The sequence below is a fragment of the Meleagris gallopavo genome, chromosome 1 (assembly GCF_905368555.1).
Source record: "Meleagris gallopavo chromosome 1, MGAL_WU_HG_1.1, whole genome shotgun sequence".
NCBI lineage: Eukaryota > Metazoa > Chordata > Aves > Galliformes > Phasianidae > Meleagris > Meleagris gallopavo.
Genome location: NC_139404.1, coordinates 133,052,868 through 133,074,251, shown reverse-complemented (window position 1 = coordinate 133,074,251; position 21,384 = coordinate 133,052,868). Strand labels below are relative to the sequence as shown.

The 21,384-nt window shown below is 43.7% G+C and overlaps 1 long non-coding RNA gene across 2 annotated transcripts; it reads left to right on the top strand.

The window, feature by feature from the left end:
• The first annotated feature begins 539 nt into the window (after window positions 1-539).
• On the top strand, window positions 540-10,953 carry LOC146545623 (uncharacterized). 2 transcript variants are annotated; one of them, XR_014880709.1, is made up of 5 exons: window positions 540-945; window positions 1,070-5,125; window positions 7,075-7,262; window positions 7,338-7,457; window positions 9,293-10,953. It is a non-coding gene; the product is annotated as an uncharacterized LOC146545623 (long non-coding RNA). The 2 variants fall into 2 exon arrangements; XR_014880708.1 differs by having other exon boundaries at window positions 1,070-6,203.
• The last annotated feature ends 10,431 nt before the right edge of the window (window positions 10,954-21,384 follow it).

The window sequence follows — 21,384 nt, the reverse complement described above, 5'->3', positions numbered from 1 at the left end:
CGTGCAGTAGCAGAGGTTAGAATGAGACCAGGCTGGTAAGCATGTCTAGGCAGTGCTGAGTGCTGTCATATGTGGCAATATCTGTCATCATAAGCACCTCTGAGGTTGGGAACTGGAGACAATGGGCAAGGATCAGTCCAGAATTCTGGGTGCCAACTTGGGCACCTGTGCATGGTCCAATGAGTTCCCACAGCCTGGGGACTGCAGCAGGAAGGCTGAGGAGCAGGACTGTGGGGAAGCCCCACGCCAGTCAAAAATTTGCATTTTGTTCAGAGCCAACGAATTGGCCAACACTGACTCCAATAAAGCACTGTATCATCCCACCAAGAGTTTTCCTGGAAATCCTTTTCATACTCCCAGATGAGCTTATAGATAGCATGAGTTGCCATCATTGGTGTGGACTGACAGTATGCAGGTTGCTGTAAGTTGGACATGGCACAAAATTTCAGCCGTGCCAGAAGCAAGATGACAATGTCTAAAATTAGGAGCAAATACAGACAGAAAAGAACTACCTAACTCATTTTCTGCCGATGCTAGCACATAAACATGCAGTAAGAATATACCTGGGGATGGCTCTTAAAGCCAGTGCTGGTCCTTTAATGAGCTTAATTAGCAGATAATAACAGACACATGCCAGTGGATAACCACGGAGTGCCTTAATCAACATTGAGGCCTCACACAGTTCCTCATGATGTATTTGACTCACATGAAGAGAACTATCAGCAGCAATTCATCACCTCTGAAGAGGGCTTGATAAGCACGAGAGAGCTTTCTCAGAAACTCCACTCCTGGGGAGGGACAGCAAAGTTTGGCTCTGCAAGAGCAACCCCGAGGTCAGCAGCAGCAGTCAGGAGAGTACTACAGTGGCTGGAGTCCCCCAGGCTGTCCTGCTGAGGCAGCTACCCTCAGGAGGGAATGGCATAGCAAGGTCTTTCTTCTGGATGAGTAAGTGAAGAAGAAATACTTTACTCTCCTGATGACTTTTTCTTTTGTGCCAAATTGTGGGGTGCTTTGGATGGGATTTCAGCATTCTGGATTTTTTATTTTTTTTTTCCCTCACATTTTGCAGGCAAAGACCTGGATTTCTGATTCTCTGGAAGGCTTCAAAAGACCCAACCTCAGGAATAAATAATGTCTGGTTGCTCAGAAACCTTCGTGCCAGCTAGAAAGATAGTCTACTCCTGCGGCAGTAGGCTTCCCTGGACTGAACTCATCAGGGTAAAAAGTCCCTGGTGCTAGAAGTCCTGAATGGCAGACTGATCTTCATGAAGCCATTTCACCATTTAATAGCGGCCCTATACTTCTGCGTTGTATGAAAACATGAGATATTGAAGGTACCAATATGGAACATTAACTTCCTTTAATTTGCTAACAGGGTGCGAACATGAAGTCCATTAACAGGTCTCATAAAAAGCCCTTATTTTATGCAGAACATGGGACTATGCTGATAGAATCTATGCTAACTGGAATCTTTTTAAAAGCAATGTCCACATTTATTTTTAAATAAATATTTTTAATTACTGTAGCACTACAGAGCCAGCGAGGTCCATAACTCAATTGTGTGAGGTGCTGCACAAAAACAACATGAAAAGGAATGCTTGCAGTCCCACTGCACGGTTAAATTCCAGCCCACTCTACATTTAAGCTGGGGACAACCATCCGTTTGCAGTAATCCTGTGTTGTGCATGCCTTCAAAAACCTATCCTGCTATTTGCCTCAGTTACAATTATGAGGGAAAGACTTCAGAGGAAAAGCTCCTACAATTCTTCTCTTTGGTGTGAGATGTCCTCCTTCCATATACACCTCCTAAGCCTCTCTAGAAGTACAGATCAGTACTTCATCTGAACATTATACATTGACCAATGGTCTATTCATCTGAACAAGGGCTCTCCCAGGCTGTGCTCAAAATACAGATGAAAATGTGCTCAAAATGTGCTCCCCATGCACATGATATTCCTAATATTTTGCTCCCCTTACTAATGAGATGAAATGCTTCCTGTTACTTGAATCTCTCAAGCAGACTTCATGTCATCTTATCAAGAGCAAAAAAGTGAAATAAGGATCATGTTATGGCCCAAATGCAGCAGGAGACTTCTGTTGAGCTTCTGCTCCCAATTCTCTTGTACTGCTACCACTGTTTGTGGGGCTACACACTGAACCAACCGGAGAATTGGTCGAGTTATATTCTTTTTTCTTCTTTCATAAGAGTATTTTTGAGGGGTGGTTTGGTTCTCCCACTTCAGACTCGCATAGAACTGTAGCAGCCCCACCAATCCAGCTGTGCTCGGGTTTATAGTAGCAGGGGTGAATACTAAGGTAAATAGCAGGGAAAAGGAAGGATTGAGTTTTTCTGAATTTATTACCTGTGTATGTTGTTTAGTGAAGCAAAAGGAACCTGTGAACGAGCAATGTATTTAGGAGATTGGAAAAGGGCAAATACAATACCCCATGAAAATCTCCTGAAAGCTTTCCTTTTGGGGAAGTTTGGAATCACCAAACAGGGAAGAGAAGGCCTGAGCAAAAAAGTAATTTAAGCTCTTGAGGTAGCAATCACTAAAAGATGTCCTCGTGAAAGAGGAAGGTGTGAGGTTTATAGGGCCCCCCCTGGAGAAGCTAAGCATTAGTGGCCCATCTGATCTTCAGGTTGCCCTGTGCCATTTCTAATCTCCATGTGAGATAGACAGATAACAAGTGCTACTAAAACACCTTCAGTGATTTTATTATTATTATTATTATTATTATTATTATTGACAGTTTAATTCATCCCTTTTTCTTTATTTTCTAGCCACTGAAAAAGCTTGAAATCTCAGGCTCATCTTCACTAGGAGTGCTCAAGGCAAATGGGGCAGGCACAGAGGGTGAGGGTTTGCTGTAGACAGACTAGATTACAGCTGCCACCTTAAGAGTCAGTACTTGTTGGCCCAAAATAAGATGGATGTAACCTGACAGCTTTGTTCAAGGCCACAAGTAGCCTGCAGGAAACCCTTCCTGTGGAGGTGTCCCATGGAGGGACCTGTTGTAATGCAATTTACAAATCCTGTATGTGACCTGCTATACTTTTCAGGTCTCCTCACACTCTTGCTCCTGGTCACATGCCTGTAGCTTTAACTTCAGCTCTGAAGTGCTGAAGAGCTGTAACAGGCATTTCTGTGACATATACATCTGTCTGGAAGCCTGGGCTGCAAAGTTTTTTATTTATAGGCTGCTTGACATGCCCAGCTCCTATTTCTGAAGCAGGCACTTAGATTTGTAACCATTGTGACCCATATGCATCTCATGCTCCTTAGGTTTTCTGATCTCTTGTGCTGTCTCTGCATAGAAGATATAAGGTAGAACCAAAATGAGTTTTTGCAGCAGCAATAGCCATGAACAGAGGGTTAGCTATTGTTAGTGACAGATTTGCAAGGCCACATCTAGGTGTCAGACCCTAACAGCAGACCTGAGCCCTTGGAAAGAAGGGGGCTCTGCAAGCAGAAGCAGAGCTGTACTGGGCAAGTGTGTTGAACAAGGAGATGTATGTAAGGCAGACCTTGTGCAGGGACTTTGGGTATTTTTTGAATGACCCTTTTGGACTGAGATTCCAAAATTCCCATCTGGACCTACCCAAGTCATTCCCACAACAGGTGAAGGCAGGGCATGGGGACAAAGTCAGCAACTAACAGTTTCTGGAGAGGGCACTAAAGATTTTGGGGAGTGCACTCCAAGTGATACAGCTCACATGCTCTTTGTATGAACACTATATCTCCAGGTCAAAAGGGACTGAAAAGCAACCAAAAAGCAACACCAAACCTCCCTCACCTATTCCAGTCTGCTTAGTGGATTTGTCTTTTGAGATAAAGAAAAGAGCAAGAAGAAAATAGCGAGAGCCAAAACAAGAAATCTCACTTAATTCTCCAAATATGGGTTGCTTCATAACTGAAATTCCACAAGCAAACCAATGTTTCACTAACAAACAAACAAATGGAGAACATCAGTCTTCCTAAAAGCATGTGGGTGAAAATCCTACTGCCTCTTCTCTCCTCTTGTAGCATGCTGGACAGCATTTATGTGAATACTGGAGTTACCTTACCTAGCCACGATGCTTGTTCACACTGGGAATGCAAAGGAGTTACCAAGGAGAGGGGTTCAGCCAGTTCCCTGTGCAATGACTGTGCCAAAACCTCAGCTGTTCTCCACAGTTCTATGTTTTGGACCTCCCTCACCAAACTTGTATCTGAGAGTTCTCACCAGATAACTCATAGAGTGAGAATTCAAATTGTGCAGGGAAAAAGTTTCCCGATTTCCCTGGAACAGATCACTGAACACATGATTATGACCCTTGGTTCAGGAAAACATTCAAACCATTGTCCATACTAAGCAAGATAAGTCATTAGCACTTTCACTTCCCAGAACTGAGCACAGGTGTCTTCCTCAGGCTGCGGGCTCAAAATCCAAGGCTTGGAGCTTACCCTAGAGGTAGGGTGTGGGGTGGACATGTGCTCAGATACTGGGAATTTTACTTCCCTCTCCTTCACTCATCTGGGCCAATGCCTGGCACCTCTTACCCACCTTGGTGGAGAAAGATCTAAGTCTAACGTTGGAGGGATGTTGGAGAAGATGACAGACTCATGAGATAGGCTCAATGGTCTCCATGGGGAGGTGTCTATCCCCATGGCAGCCTGCCCATTTGAAAGCTACATTGCTGGTTTATCAAAATCCCATTGCACACAGCTGCACAACATGAAGCCTAGTCACAGATGAAGAAAAATGAGGTGAAGAACAGTGAGACACTCGTGGAGGTTGGTGGACAGTATGATGGGCCTGATCTCCATACAGACTCAGCCTCAAGGTCTGTCCTTCTCAGTTGCAAGGCCCCATCCTTCTCCCAAGATTGGGCTGAGGCTACGTTAGAGGCCAGAAGAGAAGCTATGGGCATCCAAAGGGCACCTGGGTAGATCTGAGTGAGTGGTTTTCTGGGGAACAAGCTCACCACCATCTGCAAGGACAGCAGTGACACACAAGCAGTAGAAGACTATCCTACAGACAGGCTGTAGCAGCATTTGCCTCTTAAATACCTATTAATTCATCCTTAAAGGCTCAAACCAGGCAAGCTTGTGATATACAAGGACTTCTCCCAACAGCTCAGGTAAACTATGTGCATATAACCTTTACTTTTAGTGTCTTATTTTAAGAGTGTATTGACTTAGCATAATAAATCCCGTCTTTTAATATTATAAAGTGAATTTTCAGGCATTAGAATACAGTCTTGATTACTGTTCTTCTTCAATTCTTCAAATTAAGAGTGGGCTATTAAAGGCCATACCAACATTCACAAATAAAATCCATTTTAGCTGGACGGATATTTAAACATAAAGGTCCTGATTATCCTTTATATGAGGATCCTAAAGTGATAGGAAAAAAAAACAACCCATTTAAATCCACTTCAAGACCTAAACATTTTAATTAAGAGTATTTTTTATAACATTTCCAATCCAATCTAATGTTGCAAAAGATGGGTTATGGATTTAGTAAAAAATATATAAGAGATAAAGTGAATACAGTTTGCCAGTTCTTAAAATGCAGTTCATAATTCCAGTTCAAGCACTCATCTGTAAGAGCTGCTTTCCATTTCAGTGAACTTTCTGCTACAGAGAGGAAATAAATGATTTCTCCACATGGCTGAGCATCAGGTTTCTTTGAGCAGGAGAGGAGGCTTGTAAATGCTCAGTGTTTATGATTGCTTGTCTCCATCAGGCGTATTTCTGACATGTAAATAACATGCCATCCAGTGTCCCTCTTTAAGTAGCTCTACTTAAAACCTTCTTCTGCAACCCTGTGTCTGCCCAGCCCATTGTGTGCACATATTTGCTTCATTTCAGGAAGCTGTGTAATTTCTTTGGTGCTGCACAGCTATTTGAGTAAGAAAATTATGATGGCCAAATAAGAGCTCACTGCTTAACGCAGTTGGATTGCAAGAAGTTTGAAGAACAGGGACAGAAAAGCAATGCTGAGATAACTAATTGCCCCCAACAGTGGGAAGTAAGGGAGTTATTCTGTGTATGAAGAGCAGAGTGACAAAACAGATGAAAAAGGTATCTGTGGATCCTTTTCCCTGGCTGAACACACTTCTGAAGATAACTTGGAAGAGTACTGGGGCAGATTTTGGACTGGATGTTGACTCAGAGCAACTCATGTTCTTCACTAGTTCCTACAGTTAATAGCTGGTGAGTTTTGTCTTGTTTTATTTTAGTGGTGTTCACTGTTTAAACAAGTGAGGATGTTTAAACAAGTGAGTTTTAAACAAATGAGGATGTCCTCATACTTGTGGGTCAGCTGGATTGTGCCTGGGGCTACACAGACTGTGCATGGCGCCTGAGGATCTCGCTCCGATGCAGATGGTACCTTCCCCTTTGTACATCTGACTTACAGCAAAGGAAATAAAAGCACTGCATTGTGCAACCAGATTTACACCATGAAAATTCCGTGTTCCTATCTGGCACCTCAGAAATAACCTCAAGCTGATGCTGGGGCTACATCTGTACTTGGAATACTTCAGGGCTACACTGCTTCTAATTCTCAATCAGCAGAAAGAGGCTCTGCATGTAGCTTTCCACATGTGGCAGTCCTGCCTGTTGGGCCTCTCTTATAAAGTCACCCCCACTCAGAACCACAGGATGGCTGAGGCTGCTGGGGCCCTCTGGATCTTCCTACTCCAACTTCTGCTCCAGTAGGGCCACCCAGTGCAGGGTGCCCATGGCCTGGTGGTTCATGGAGGTCTCCCTGTTCTCCATGGCCATGCTGTTGCTGTTGTGTCAGATCTAGCAAACAATCCAGGTGGAAAAAAAAATAAAAAGAAAGGAAAAAAAAAAAAAAAAAGAAAAGAAAACATGGCAGAATTAATGAGAACAAAAAAAGGTCAGTTTCTCCCAGGGTGACACTGGGGTCCATGGAGGATCTAGGATTAAACAAGACCTACATTGGGAGCAAGGGGTGCAATTCCCTGGGTTGGCCAGGTCCGAGCAGCACAAGAAGCAGTAGCTCTGGCATGTCACTATTCATCCATGCAAAAATAACTGAGTTCAGTTAATATTACAGGGCAGCCAGTATTACCGCACTTTTCTGAAAGGCAATCCAGCCATGGCAGCGCTGCACAGCTGAACACGGGACTCCCATAAATAATTAGTATTGCAAACCTTCACCTTGCCTTTTATCTTTGTCACGGTGACTGGAATGCAACCCACTACCATCTGCGATTACACTTCACGCGTCACTAAAACCACAAGGTATGTTTTTTGCACCATTGATGTCCACCTCTCCGCCCAGCAGCTCTGCCCATAAATCTCACTTTTTTTCCAAAGATGTTAAGACCCACTGGCAACATCTGAAGACCTGCCAAGCATTTGCCTGAAATATTAATTTATTGTTGAAAACAGAAGCCCTTGACAAAAGACATATCTGACGTTTCCAAGGAGTGTCTGGTGAGTTACAGTATCTGGAACATGTCTGTTGTGAGCATGATGGAAGAAGTGGTTCAAATAATCTTTTGCAGCAGGAAGAAGTTTTCGCAAGGAGCTCGCTTCACTGAAAGGAAGCTGCTGATAGAATCTGTCCTTAAATACGTGTTATGTTTATTGCCATTGTATTGATTATAATAATATCAATCTGAGCTACCATATTCAAGCAAGATGTGGTGTGTTCAAGCAAGATGTGCAAAGCAAGTTGCCTGCAACAGGCTGATGGCCCCATGGCTTTATCTGCTCTTTTACAACGCTGTGTGCTGCATGATCTTTAGCACTGACTGCATAATAAAAGCAAAACAAAAAGAAACAAACAGCTGTACATATTTTTAAGATCCTCTGCAAACTCTGCTTGAGCTATGAAAACAAGCACAGCCAGTGAAATAAAAATAGTGACAAAAATAATCCCAATCAGACAGCCCAAACCAACAGCCTTTTCTTGGGCACACAGCAGTGATCCTAACCAATGCCAGGGCTTATGGCAGAGGGTTCCTGTGAAGAAAGAGCCATTCCTCAAGGGATCCTCGCTCATCTCAGTACACCCACAGGCTGTCAAAGTGTTTTTATTCTGAAGATTCTTTTGGTACCCAAAACATACTTATTGAAGTGCTGCCTTTCCCTCAATCGCACAGCTGACCCCAGAGGGCTCATGAGTTCTTATCGATGGGCTTGAGTAAAAAGACAGAAACACTTCAGGTAGACTGATGAGTATTGCATGGATGCTACAGGTGTTTAAGAACAAGCTGGCAATTTGTCAGAACATCAGTCAGAACTGAGATGTCAGGAGCTGATCTTGCCTGGGGGTGAACGATTCAGTCCTGTGGCTCTTCAGTACTACTGAGTCCCATGGGCAGGAGGAGGAAGGCTGCAGCAAGCCATAGAGATGACAAAATTCTCAGAAAGATAACAACTTGGAAAAAAAGTTAATGAAAGCAAGCTTTGGGAAAACAGAATATCAGAAATTTAAATCTTGAAACTTGCCTGGAGCATCATTTTTAGAAAAATTAAGCTACTATAAAATGCACTGGCTTGATGAGTGGGTTTTCTTACAGCTCTGTGATATTTATTTTCACTACAAAATGGTGCTGTGAACAGTAGCATGTGTTTTTTGCTAAATGATTCAGCGTCTTTGTGAAAAGGCCCAGTGATAGGCTTTGGTAAACCTCATCCAGAGCAGCGACAGACACAAATAGAATCATAGAATGGCTTAGGTTGGAAAGGACCTTAAAGATCATCTCATCCCAAAATCCTACTGTAAGCAGGGTTGCCAATCTCAGGGCTCTGGGTGAAGCTGTACAGTCAAGGACCAGGAGAAGGACCACTCCTGTGACATGCAGCTCTACTGGTAAATGACAATTTAATTGCTAGGAGAGAGCCTGACTCGTTCTCCTCTCTGCTGATCAGCTCCTCTGTAGAAAGAAAAAGCCATTGTGGCACTGGAGGAAGCTGCTCATGGGCTGTGGGTACAGGGAAAAAGAAATAAATAAATACAGAGCAGTAACATGCAACACTACTAGGACATGTCTAGTTTCACTCTGAGGATAAGGCAGAACGCTCACACTTTTTACCAACTTGCATTCAAGTCCTGATTCGGAGACCTTGAAAACTTTTCACTGAATTCCATGGAATTTGGATCACACCTTCAATCTACCCACCAGCCTGGAAGGGGGAAAAGTTACACAGACTTTTCCTCCTGAAAAGATCCAGGAAAATAGCTCAGGCAGAGAGAAGAAGGATATTGTGTTGTTGTGCGGGAGATTTTTAACGTATTTTTGTTTTGTTTTGTTTTTCCACAGCAGCTCATGCCTGGATTATTTTTAATGTTACATTCTTCTCCTTGTTGCGATTTCCAAGGAGAACAGCCTGCGGGCTGTCGGACCCACTGATCATTAACAGAGCAGCAGGATCCTCTGCAGACCAGTGCAGCTCGTGGCCCAGCTGGCAGCTGTGCTCCCAGCGGGATGGAGAATGGAGGGGTCATCAGGGAGAGAAAGCACAGAGCCCTGTGCACATGTCTCTCAAGGTCTTTGCTGAACAAATGCCACCATTCATGGTCGAAGGAGTTTGATAGCAGAACTTGCAAACTCCGCATGGCCCATGGACTATCCCAGTGGCTCACGAGGAAGCTCAGACAAAGAGAGTGGTTTGTGGCTCCTGATGTTGGCTAACAGGATCCACAATGCTGTCTGGTTGGATCCTGGTCCAAAGGCAGTCTCATTGTTCTGGTTTGTGTCCTGGCTGAATTAATTTGCCACTCAGTTTTTGAGAGACCCAAGAGAACTGGCTCTTGGTGTGAGAGTCCTACTAGCCAGGATGCTGACGTTTCATAAGCATCACATTTGTTTCTTTTTGCATCCTTTTGGCTTAGGAGCACATAGATACATTTAACAGGAACTGTCCTAAAAATAGCACCTTCAGAACAGTTGGAAAATCAGGATTTGTATTTTTTAATGATTACCTTAAGCAGTCCTGTTTTATGATCTGGTCTTGGAACTGGAATTAGGCAAAAAAAAAAGAGTTTTTACACCTTGTCGCTTTTATTATAAGAAACCTTTTAATGGCTTTTTAATTAATTAGCTATCACAACTTCCAAACTCTTGGCAGAGCCTCAATAAAACCACTCCTCATTATGGTCTTTTATTCAAAGTACATTATTAAGGAATAAGCAAGCATGAAGAAGCTGCTTTCTCCCCACTTTCTCCCCAGTCCAACAGTGTCCCCCTGGACACCAGATCTGCTATGTCAACAACTGGCCAGAAGAGGCTGGGGATGGGGATACCTCACAGTAGTGCTGAAGGGGCCAGGAGGACAGAGCAGAAGGCTGTCACTATCACCCTGTCACAGGCTTGTTTTCTGCTGATAACCATTATCTGTATTCTCCTGGGATACAGGGGGTTTATAAAGCCTGCGGCTCTTCTTAGATCACGGTGCAGCTGTCATGAAGCTCCCTTACAGCTCCCTTCTTTCTCACAGGAGAGATCTTTAGGCAGAGCAACGTGCCAATAAACATGATGTCAGTAAAGAAAAAAGCCATCTGAGTACAGATAAGAAAAGTCAATGCTTCTGTAGCTGCGGTCAGTCTCTAAGCATCTCCATGGCCTAGATGTTGCCAACAGTAAGCCCAGCTCTTGTGCTCTGCCTCTCACAAATGGCTTTGCTCATGCAGAATCAAGCACTGGCAGGACTAATATCAATAGTGGATATTAGAGGAATACGCGCAGTCACACTAGGGAACAGCAAATGATCTGGAGCATGCCCTTGGGTGCCCATTTTAAAATGAAAATTCAGAGTCTCGGTCCTTCAGCAGTCCTCAGCTGAATAAGCCTAATACCATATCCTCAGGATATGTCAGCATGGATCACACTGAACATCGACCTTTCTAGTCTTACACTGTAAGCTGGCTCATTATTCCCAGCTAACACAATTATCTCTGCTCCTATTTTCCACACAGTCTCAATACTACACACAGACATTTCAAACTGATAGTTTAATTAAATTTTGGCAGATGAGGTTATTTCAGTTCCTGGATTATCAGAGGATAAATCTGGCACTTGTGCTTTCAGAGAAGGGAATAGATTCTATTGATTTTTGTGGGCCCCTTCCAACTCAGGATATTCTATGATTTTATGCTTTATGTGGAGATTACAATTTCAGGGAAATGAATTTCATCAGCATCTGAAATCCCTGAAAATCATGATCCTTTCATGCATTTTGAGTTGGACATTCTGGGATAAAAGCCATCAAGATCATCTGTGGGAACCTTCTCTTAGGACCACAAGGAGACCTAGAAATCTAGCTATTCCTTTGTGCTAAAGAAAGATCTGTAAGAGATTTAGACTGCATCCATGCAGCCAAGATCTGTTTGGCCATGGCTTTTACTAGTCAACCAAAGAGCACTATTTCTGTGTGCTATGCTGTGTGAGTAGAGATCAACCACAGCCATAGTAGGACTGACAAGGATCAAATGACAGATGAGGACATTCTAGTGACCTGATGAGTGCAAATTGGGCCCAATGATTATGTAGCTCCCTGCAAAGGGGATGGATTAGACCATTCCCATCGTGAACACTCCCACAATAGGACACCCAAATTAGTCAGACAGCCATGCAAGCTGACTGAGAGGGAGATAGTGCCTAACAGGAGACAGGACTTTGTTTGGTATTCACAAGGCAGAGAATTTAAGGATTGTATAAAACTTTCTACCAATTTTCAGGTGACTGTGGAAATGTATGAGTGTCAATAAAGGATGCCTAGAGAAGAAATGAGGGATCAATACAACTTGGGAAAATATCAAACATGAGGAAATGGAAAAGACCACTTTCCAGAGATATTCTAACCCTGAAAATTATCCCTTCCAAGTTCAGAAGCGTCATTATCATCATTTAAAATGACCCATGCAGCTCGCAGAGGAATATCTGGCTACCTCTGGCTTTGAATCTCTTATAGAATTGTCCAGCACTTGCATTTTTACTGAATCATAGCCTCTTTGAGAATGGAATGACGGTGGTTTGCCAGTTATCCTTAAATCAATCCTCCAGCCAGACAGGCTTGAAGATAAAGTAAGGAATGAATTTATTCAGGAATCCAAAGATCAACAGTACAATCTCCTTATTTAGAGGCAGCTGTACAGAAACAGAAGAGGACTTTGCTTACAGCTGCAGACAGATTATTCTGTTTTCTGTTTAACCAGTTAAAAAGCTCTCATCATGCTTGCACAACTTTCTGCAAGAAACACATATTTAAGCAAGATCTGATCCAGAGCAAGTATTTCATTGAAGGGATCCTTGCACATCTCTTTTGCACCCTCATACCTCTTGTGTTTGATGCCATCACATAACCTGTGAAGCCCTGATGCCTCCTGAGGAGGAGGGATCTCCTCCTGCCCAGACACGGAAAAAGTATCACCACAGTGGTTCTCATTTTAATGTGTGCTGACTGTGAAGGAAAGCTCTACCTTGAAGACAGAACAGAATTCAAGTCTCCTTGCATCAGTTCTTTATGTGCTCAGAACACTAGCTCATATATATGCATAAGACAGCAATCATGGTAAACATAAACATATGAACAGTGATTATGCATATAATTAATTAGACCTGGACTGAATTGAGACAAGAATTAATGTTAACCAAATCATTCCAGGATGACAAGACATGAACATGCTTGGCATGAGCAAAGTCCTTGCAATACCCTGTGAGGGCATTTTCTTCCTTCAAAGGCATGGATATACCAGATGAAAATATTCTGGAAATCTAAAAGTCATTTTTATAACCCAGAATACTTTTAAAACTTAAAGTCATTTACCTTACTCCATAATCTATTATCACAGTTTTATTTTCATGTTCTTCCAAATCCAGAGTCCACCTGCATCAAGTCATCCGTGTGTTTGGATCACATGACAATTGTGCCTACTGTCCTTTGCCAGTTTTCAAAACAGATCATTAATGACAAACACCACAGTAAATTTTTAAATTCTTTTTTAAGATTAGTAGACATATTTGCCACTGCCATATCAGCATCAGTAAGAATAATCATGGGTTGTTTGGCCTTAACTTGATCTCATGTCTATGAAGAGTGATTTTGACCTACATGTTATTTTGCTTGTACAAGAACTGCTAGCTGGTGAGTGTTGTACAAGAGGGTAGTCTTCTTAGTAAACAAGGTGGTTTCCTCTTCTCCAGGCTGAACAGTCCCAGCTCTCTCAGCCTCTTCTTTCATCCTCTTGGTGTCCCTCTGCTGGACTCTCTCCAGTACGCCCATGTCCTGGAGTGCCCAGCACTGGGCACAGTGCTCCAGGTGCAGCCTCACCAATGCTCCTCAGTACCTCTTCTGTAGCACTGAGACTTTTTTCTTCTTCTTTTTTTTTTTTTTTAAGATATAACTTCTCCCATTCTATTAGACATTATTAAATTAAATTATTGTCTTTCTATTTTTTTCCCCTAAATTTTGGTCTCCAGAAGGCAAAGCCAACTACATAGCTCTTTCAGCACTGGGATCTAATGTTGTTTTAGGATTTACTTTGATGATGCATAGAGTTGAACATTATCTTTTCCCTACAAGCATTTCGGTGTGCAAAGCAGAGATAGCAACTTCTCCTTCTTTCTACTTGCTCGTCTCTCTTTGCTTCCAGGCTCTGCAATGCCAGGAGACCTTTCTTCTTGTACACCACCAGGTTTGGCAGCTATCAAATATGTTCAGGCCCATGAACTGCAAATCACGAGCAGTACCTGCTGCTTGCACAGGGACTGAGAAAAATATCTTCTTTTTTATATGCACAGGAGCACATTCTTTCTGAAAGCCAGAAAGAAGCACTGCTGTCAGCTGAGCAGAAGCCAAGTTTAGTGCAAGCACAGAGCAAGGAGAGGCATGAACCTCTGGAATCCATCCTGGCAGGGTGCTCTGTGGAATATTTAATGCCCGTGCCCAAATGTTAAATGGCAGGTTTGTTTACAGAAGAGTTGTCCAAGAGATGCTTGGGCTATGCTCGACAGCTGCCCTTTTCTCTAGCCGCTGGCATACCTGGTGGTTGATTTATCTATTAGAGTTGCTTTCCTCAAGCCGCCTGCTTTCAGGGCACAGCTGTGCTCCAGCAGCTGTGGAACAGTGGCTGAAGCTTTTTACTCAGTTTGCAGCCCCTGCCAAAACTGTGCCTGGCACATGCTGTTGTGCACAGCTCCATGAACAAGGAATGAAGCGAGAACATTCATCCACCAAAAATGAAGAGGAATCTTAGAGAGCCCATGCTGAACAGGGAAGTGTGAGGGTGAGGTGAAGGGGGAAAACTGGTGGGATGAAAGTAGTGTGGGAGCGCTAAAGACATGGAGCTGTGGGTTGCATGACTTGAGCAGAAGGGGGTGGCTGGCAGACTGGTGCCCATGGCAGAGGACAAGAAGAGGGAGGGGCATGGACGGTAAAAGGCAAGATAAAAAGAGATGGTGGAGCTTGAGAAAATGAAAAAAATAATAATAATAATAATAAAAATTATTGCAATGCTAAGTATTGCATTGGATGATGGTTCTGTGAAGCATACAGCTGGCAATTAGAAAAGGATCACAAAATTCATAGTCAGGATAAATGCAAAAACAGAACTCAGAATTTGCGGAATGGATATATGTCACTATCCTCCCACTATATTTTATGCAGGCATATCTTTTTTGCAGTATAAAAATGGCACTACAGTGTGTTTATTTCCCATCAGAAAATCAGAGCAATCTTTGCATACTGTGAGCAGTGTGCAGCTAACAACTAAGCTGTTTCAGCTGACAGAGCACACATAGCAAAGATGTGTCACTTCCCTGCTCAGCATACTTTGCATTTGGTTTCTGGTTTCTGTGCTGAGACACGTAATGGCTAAACATGTCTGTCAAAGCTTGTAAATTAACGCTTGGCCATATAACTAATTATTTACGTTTGAATCCCTTTTGAAAAACCTGAGCAGCTCTGATCACGATACGAGTAGTTCTGTTCAACTGAGGAGCATAAAATGCTTCCATCAGGTTGAATGTCAGCTTCTCTGTGCAACCTGAGAAACAATTTTGGCCATAAAAACAGGGTGCCAATTTTAATATGCGTAGTTCCTTTCAGCTCTGTGAGTTGTCACAAAAGGTATCACTGGAACAGCTCAAGTATTAACATAACCTGCTAAAAACTTCCTGTGTGATGGGTGAGAAAAGATGCAATGTGGTGACTCGACAAAGAGCGAAAACAAGCATTTGAGGCTTATTATAGTCACATGATCTGGAGAAGGGGAACCAGTGAGTGTCAGGTTTAATACTCATTTTGGCACATGCGTCCAGACTAATCAAGACTCTCCAGCAAAATTTTTCACATTGTGCTAAGTGGCCTTAAAGTTATGTGATCCCCCTGGGCTGTGCTTCTATCAGGATTGCAATGAACAGCTAGCAAAGATTGAATTACTAGTTACCCAGCTGGGTAGGCCTCCAGAGAAGCTTGTACACCACAAAGCCAGCACCTGCTGTTTATAAACAAAATTTGTTAGCATTGCTATGCTTGTTTCCAATTTCACCAAGGCAATGCCAAAGAGGGAGGCCACCTGCCCTGCTCCCTGCTGTGCATAGATGATACAAGGCTTGAACATTTTGTGGAAGATTTTGGATTCATCACCACTGCCAGCTGTGTCATCACAGTTTCTTTTTTTGCACTTTTTTGGAGAGTATCTTTGAAAGTAATACAGTAGTTGTACTAACTTTATAGCTGAATTCCTGTCTAATATGTTCTAAGAACAGCCTAGTGATTGTGACGTAGTTCATGCAGAGGGAACAGTTTTGCTGTGAGCAGAACTGTTAATGAAATTGAAAAAATCTCCACGTTATTAGAAAAAAAGTCATAGACCCAACTTTGAGCCAGTTCAGCCAAGCTCTCCAGAGACTTCAAAGCAGCTTATAGACTTCTTGAAAACAGCAAAGGGGAGCTATTTTCCTACAGCACACATCCAGGCCCCAGCATGTGCCCAGAGGCAGAAGAAGCACAGAAGGGGCTATCACAGACAGTGATAGCTTTTTGCTGGGAAACGTGCTCATAATGGCAGGGCAACAAAGACTGTGAAGGGTCTGTAGGGCAAGGTGTGTGAGGAGGGGCCTGTGCTGAGGCCCCTCGTGCTCAGCGCAGAGCAGGGAGCTGAGGGGAGGCCTGATGGCAGCTGCAGCTCCTCACAGGGAGCGGAGGGGCAGCGCTGAGCTCTGCTCTCTGTGACAGCGACAGGGCCCGAGAGAACGGCATGGAGCTGTCAGGGGAGGGGCAACTGGGGGTTAGGGAAAGGGGCATGGAACAGGATGTCCAGGGCAGTGGGCATGGCCCCAACCTGCCTGAGTTCGAGGAGCATTTGGGTACCACTTTCAGTCATATGGTCTGAATGTTGGGTGGTCCTGTGTGGGGCCAGGAGATGGACTCAGTAATCCCTGATCCCACTGATCTCAGTGGGTCCCTTCCAACTCAGGATATTCTATGATTTTTCTTCTAATGGCCCTCAAGCTCTGGAAAATTCTTGGTCCCACTAAGGTGGGCTTTTTTTCTTTCTTTTTTTCTTTCTTTCTTTCTTGAAATTTTAGTGTATGCTTCAGATCATGTTCTCAGCAACGATCACTCATAGCTTCTCCTAGAAGTGGGAAATCTGAGACTCTGGGAACTTAATATGATTTTTCAAAGTGCTCAGCACTTGCAGCTCCCCTACCCTTCAGTGGGACCTGCATGCACTTGCCAGTTTTGATAACATGGATGTGTCATGGCCAAGGTCACACAGTGAGTTAATGCCAGAACTGAGATTTTTATTACTTATTAGGGGCACACTGGTGATTATACCTATGCTTAAGGCAATCCATATCTTCTGTTACAAAAGTCTGCTTTAGTCTCTTCTGTATGCCAAAATAAAACTGCTTAGGCTGAAATTCCTTATCCATACATGCAAGCGTGCACTGAGAGCAGGTAAAGCAGGGCTCTCACTTGCTTCATTTGCTTGTGGCAATTCTCAACTTTCAGTGCTAGCTTCACAAAGCTGTACTTCTCTCAGATTACAGTTATCTCATGGCAAAATGCCTCTCTTGTGAAAGGAGTCCTGAAAGTTTCTTTTGCTTCTGTACTTGTACTCACTAGCAGAGTGAGGTGCAGGGTGATAAAGATGTTAATTCAGATGGGCAGGTGAGTTTGCGAGTAGGGGATGAAAATTCACTGTTACTGGCTCTGCTTTCCCCATCCACTCTGAACTCAGGTAATCCCTTGGATCATTTTGTCCCTGCCACCCACACATAGTCATGCCTGTAGTTAAGTGAAACCTGCTGAGATTTATTAGGACTTAGGTTGATGGCTTATGAGGGTAGATTTAGCTTGGACTGAAGAAGTCTTAGCGTGATCCAAAAACAGCAGCTATCACAGACTGAAGAACTATTTCAGCCAAAATGGGAAAGGGCAGACATGGGGGCCATGAAACAGCTGCAAAGAGCAGTGGCCTTTTGAGAGCTGTAACGTTTGCTGGGCACATAAATGGAGGAGTAATGAAGAAATGAGGTCTTCTTTTTCAACCTTGTTTGCCCTCTGAAAATACATCTACAGCTCCCTCTGTCTAAAGAGGCACAGTCCTATCCTCCCTTTACTCAAGGCAGTTGTCACTGAATGTGCAAAGTGAGCCTCAAACAGGGCCATTACAGAGCGGCAGGAAGGCAGCTGTGTAGACTGAGGATGGATCAGTCCATCTTGGTGTGAGTGGGAAAGGGGATGGAGAAGGGACAAAGAGGAAGGTTCTGAGGTTTTTCCAAGAAAAGTTTGGATTTAGAGGTGTTGGGTGTCTGAATTTTCAAATTGAGGCTCATTTACATCATTGACTTTGGAGAGTTGTGAGCTGCTCTGACTGAGCATGGTATATTTTAAAGTCCCCAAGCATTTGGGTTCAAAATCAGTTCAGAAACTGATTGAAAACAAAAAACAAATTGTCAAGGTCATTGAACACAGTTTGCTTCAGTCTCAGGCAGTCCTCAGGTCAATTCATGTGGAAATTCAGTAGTGAATTCTGGGAAATATCTGTTCTCAAGTGAGAACTATTTGGCTGGAAGCAAGAAAATGGTCTGGGCCCAGCACAGGCAATTTTGTGTCACACTACAAGAAGGACATCTCACACTGCATGCAAAGCATTTCCCAGAGCTATAGTCATCAGAAGCTAGCTGCCTGCTGTGAGCTATCCGCCTCCCTATGCAGTCAGAGGCATGGGCACCTCCACTAAACGGAAAGCATGCAGATAGCTACCTTGAACAAGATTTCAGCTTTGGATGGCAGAAAGTGGGTGAGCTGAACTGCTGCTGACAGTGAGCATAGAAAACAAAAAGTCACAGGGCTCCAAGCATTTAGTCTTGCACTTAGCTTTGCAGTGATAGCATCCTCTTGGAGCCGCAGCTCAAACCAATGGGGCAGGAGGGGAAGCCAGACAGAAGCTAGCCCACATACTGGGCTGCTTCCTATGATAATCCTGTCTGTTTTCTGGAGCTCAAATTCAGGTCCTCCTTTGCACATGTGCTAAAATGTCTCATTTGGAAGAGGAGCAGAGATGACTTCTGGGTGCAAAAGGGGAGAGCAAGCAAACGCGCTGATGGCTCGATAGAACATCTGAATCCACCATTCCTAATGACAAATGCTAATCCCATCTTCCTCACTACATGTGTTCGCAAAATATTGGCCACTGGCAACATCTCTGCAGGCTCCCTCTTCCACTCTGGTTCTGCTGTTAAGTCTCTGGCAGTCAATATCATATGCACTTATCTCTAAACCCCCCAAATTAGACTAAAGTCTCAAAGGTATCATAACACATTTTTAATCCCTGTGCTACCTGCTATGAACACAAATGTCAGAACAGCAAGGTCAGATTCCCATGGATATCTGTCAGCAGAGATCTTCCTGTAGAAAAGACAGTACCAGGACAAGCCGCTGAGATTTTCGTGTTAAAGCTGTGCTGAAAATTTACATCCTTCTCGGCTGCCTAGGCGCTGGCATCTCCTGTGATTTGCAAATAATAGCAGGACAAGTCCTCATGGTGAGGATCAGTGATAGAGCTTCTAACCCCAGTAATGTAATCCGGTAATGACTGGATTACAAGACCTTGATGAAGTTCCCACAGTGGCAGCGCTTTAAAGCTTTCAGCATTTCCTTTGCATTCAAAAGGCGTAGAAAACAACTATTCTAGCACAGCCACATTCCTTTGCCTCAGAACAGAGGATCATCTGAAATTTTTGCTCCATATCCTCCCTTCAGCCCTGTGGGCAGTGGGGCTGGCTCTGGTGCTACTGATTCATGTAGATGGTGAAGGGGCCACAGAGCGGCTGCCTCACAGTCTGCATCATCAAGGAGTAGTGTAGTGCCCCAAATAAAACTGGAACTGTTTAAATAGGATGCTATTCATATCAGAAATAGTATAGCCTGAAGGAGCAGGGAAGTGATCATTCCTCTGTACTGAGCACTGCTGAGGCTGCACCTTGAATGTTGTGTTCAGCTTTGGACCCCTCACTACAAGAAAGACATCATGGCTGTGAAGTATGTCCAGAGAACGATCTTTCAGGGGGCCATATTCACCCTAATATCATTCCCAGTTTATTGTTGTTTACACCGGATCCAAATGCTCTCTGTAATCAAGCTGACACCTGGAGATTAAACTGTCACCAGTGCCCAGAGTGCCTGGAAGGGGCTGGGAACCACTGTCTTTTCTATAGGATACTCTTGCAAATTGGCCCAGATCTTTAAACATACAAATGAAAAAATTGGCTAACATGAAAAGGCTGAGACTGTCCAGAGCTGTGCAAACATATGTCCTAACTACCACATTTTTGCTGATTATACGGCTTTTCATAACTGTTTATTGTTCTGGGAAATGAGAAGGGACTGTTTACACAGTAGCTACAGGAACATGTGGCAAAAGGCTGCTAACTCTTGGATGAACAATATTTTCATCAAGAAACAGTAGAATATTTCTCATATCTCCCTAAGCTGAGTCTCTAGGCAGTGCTCCCAGGCCATGGAGCTTGGAAGCTGGAAGGTTTCGTATGGACAAAGGCAGATGTCATCTGTTCCAGGAGACTTGAACTCGCACTGTCAAATTATGTTGCTTGGCAGGGGTTGAGGACATTTTGCTATGAGCTTTTTTATGTCAGGATGAACCCTTCAAATGCTTACTTCTGATTGGTTTGGCATTAAAACCATAAAACCTGACTGGGCTCCAAATCAAACCATAAATCCATTTGTCATGTCAAAAACCCTGGCACACATTTTGTGTCAGTATCCAGTCTCCATGGCTTGAGCAAACAGTGTTCAGAGAAGAGCTGAAAGGTGACATGACCTCCTAAAAACTATTGAACTATCAACACTTTGAAGAGAAGGAGATGTAGAGAATGGGACATTCTTTGGGACTGTAGAAGTAATAGATTGATGGCAGACAATCCTGCTTCAGCCAGAAGAGACAACAGATAATCTCAGTTTAAAAGCGTGGTATTTCTTCTGAGACATATGTTGCCGTGCAAGGGAGAGTCCTTTTCCTGCATGTAGAGGTTGCCCAACACTCTTTCTTCATCTGTGTGTTGAAGAAGATTACCTTTCCTTTTCCTAAAAAGCACCTTAAAATAGTACAACATTCTGATCGAGCGTGCTGCATCTTGCTCTGCAGAAACACATTGAAATACAGAAATGGATCCAGTATGGGCAAAGAGCTAGGCTTTAGTCCTGATTCTGCTCTGAGCCTTGCTTGGGCAGTTTCATTTCTGCAGCCAGAAGGGCTGTGCCCACAGGATCTGCCAAAAGACCTCTAATCTCTCATTCCTTAGATGTATGAGTGCCCCCTAACCAAGTTCTACACTCCCTCACAGTGAGCAGGGGGCCCAGAGGGAAGAGCAGGCTCCTGAGCTGTGAGGCCCCTGCCCACACCCACTGATTTGTGACCTCAGGCTGGTCACTAATGTTATTTTCTTGCTGGGAAGTAACAGCACTGGCACTGTCTTCCCCTGGGATCAAACAGGGCAGAATGAGGAGGATATACCACCCTGCAAGGAGGCTGTATCCTGGATGGACAGACCAACAGATGAAGGGGAGCTGGAGTTCACTGCATCCACAGAGCAGCTGGCATTTCTGTTAATCCCAGAGCTTCGGGCAATAATCAAGAAGTTAGAGTTGCTTATAGCTCAGTGAAAATATCAAAACATACAGTAGTGCTGGCTTTCTGAGGGACACTCACAGGAGCTCCTGAAAGTAGGTGAGTGTATTTTGAGATCCAGCACTCTCAAATGGAGCAGGTCAGGAGCACAGCAGCCCTTTCCATTGGGGGCCTTGTGTTGCTATATCTGTGATGCCTTAAAAGGCCGGTGGCACAGAGGTGCTGCAGTCCTTATCTCCTCTGGGTGCCTGGGGC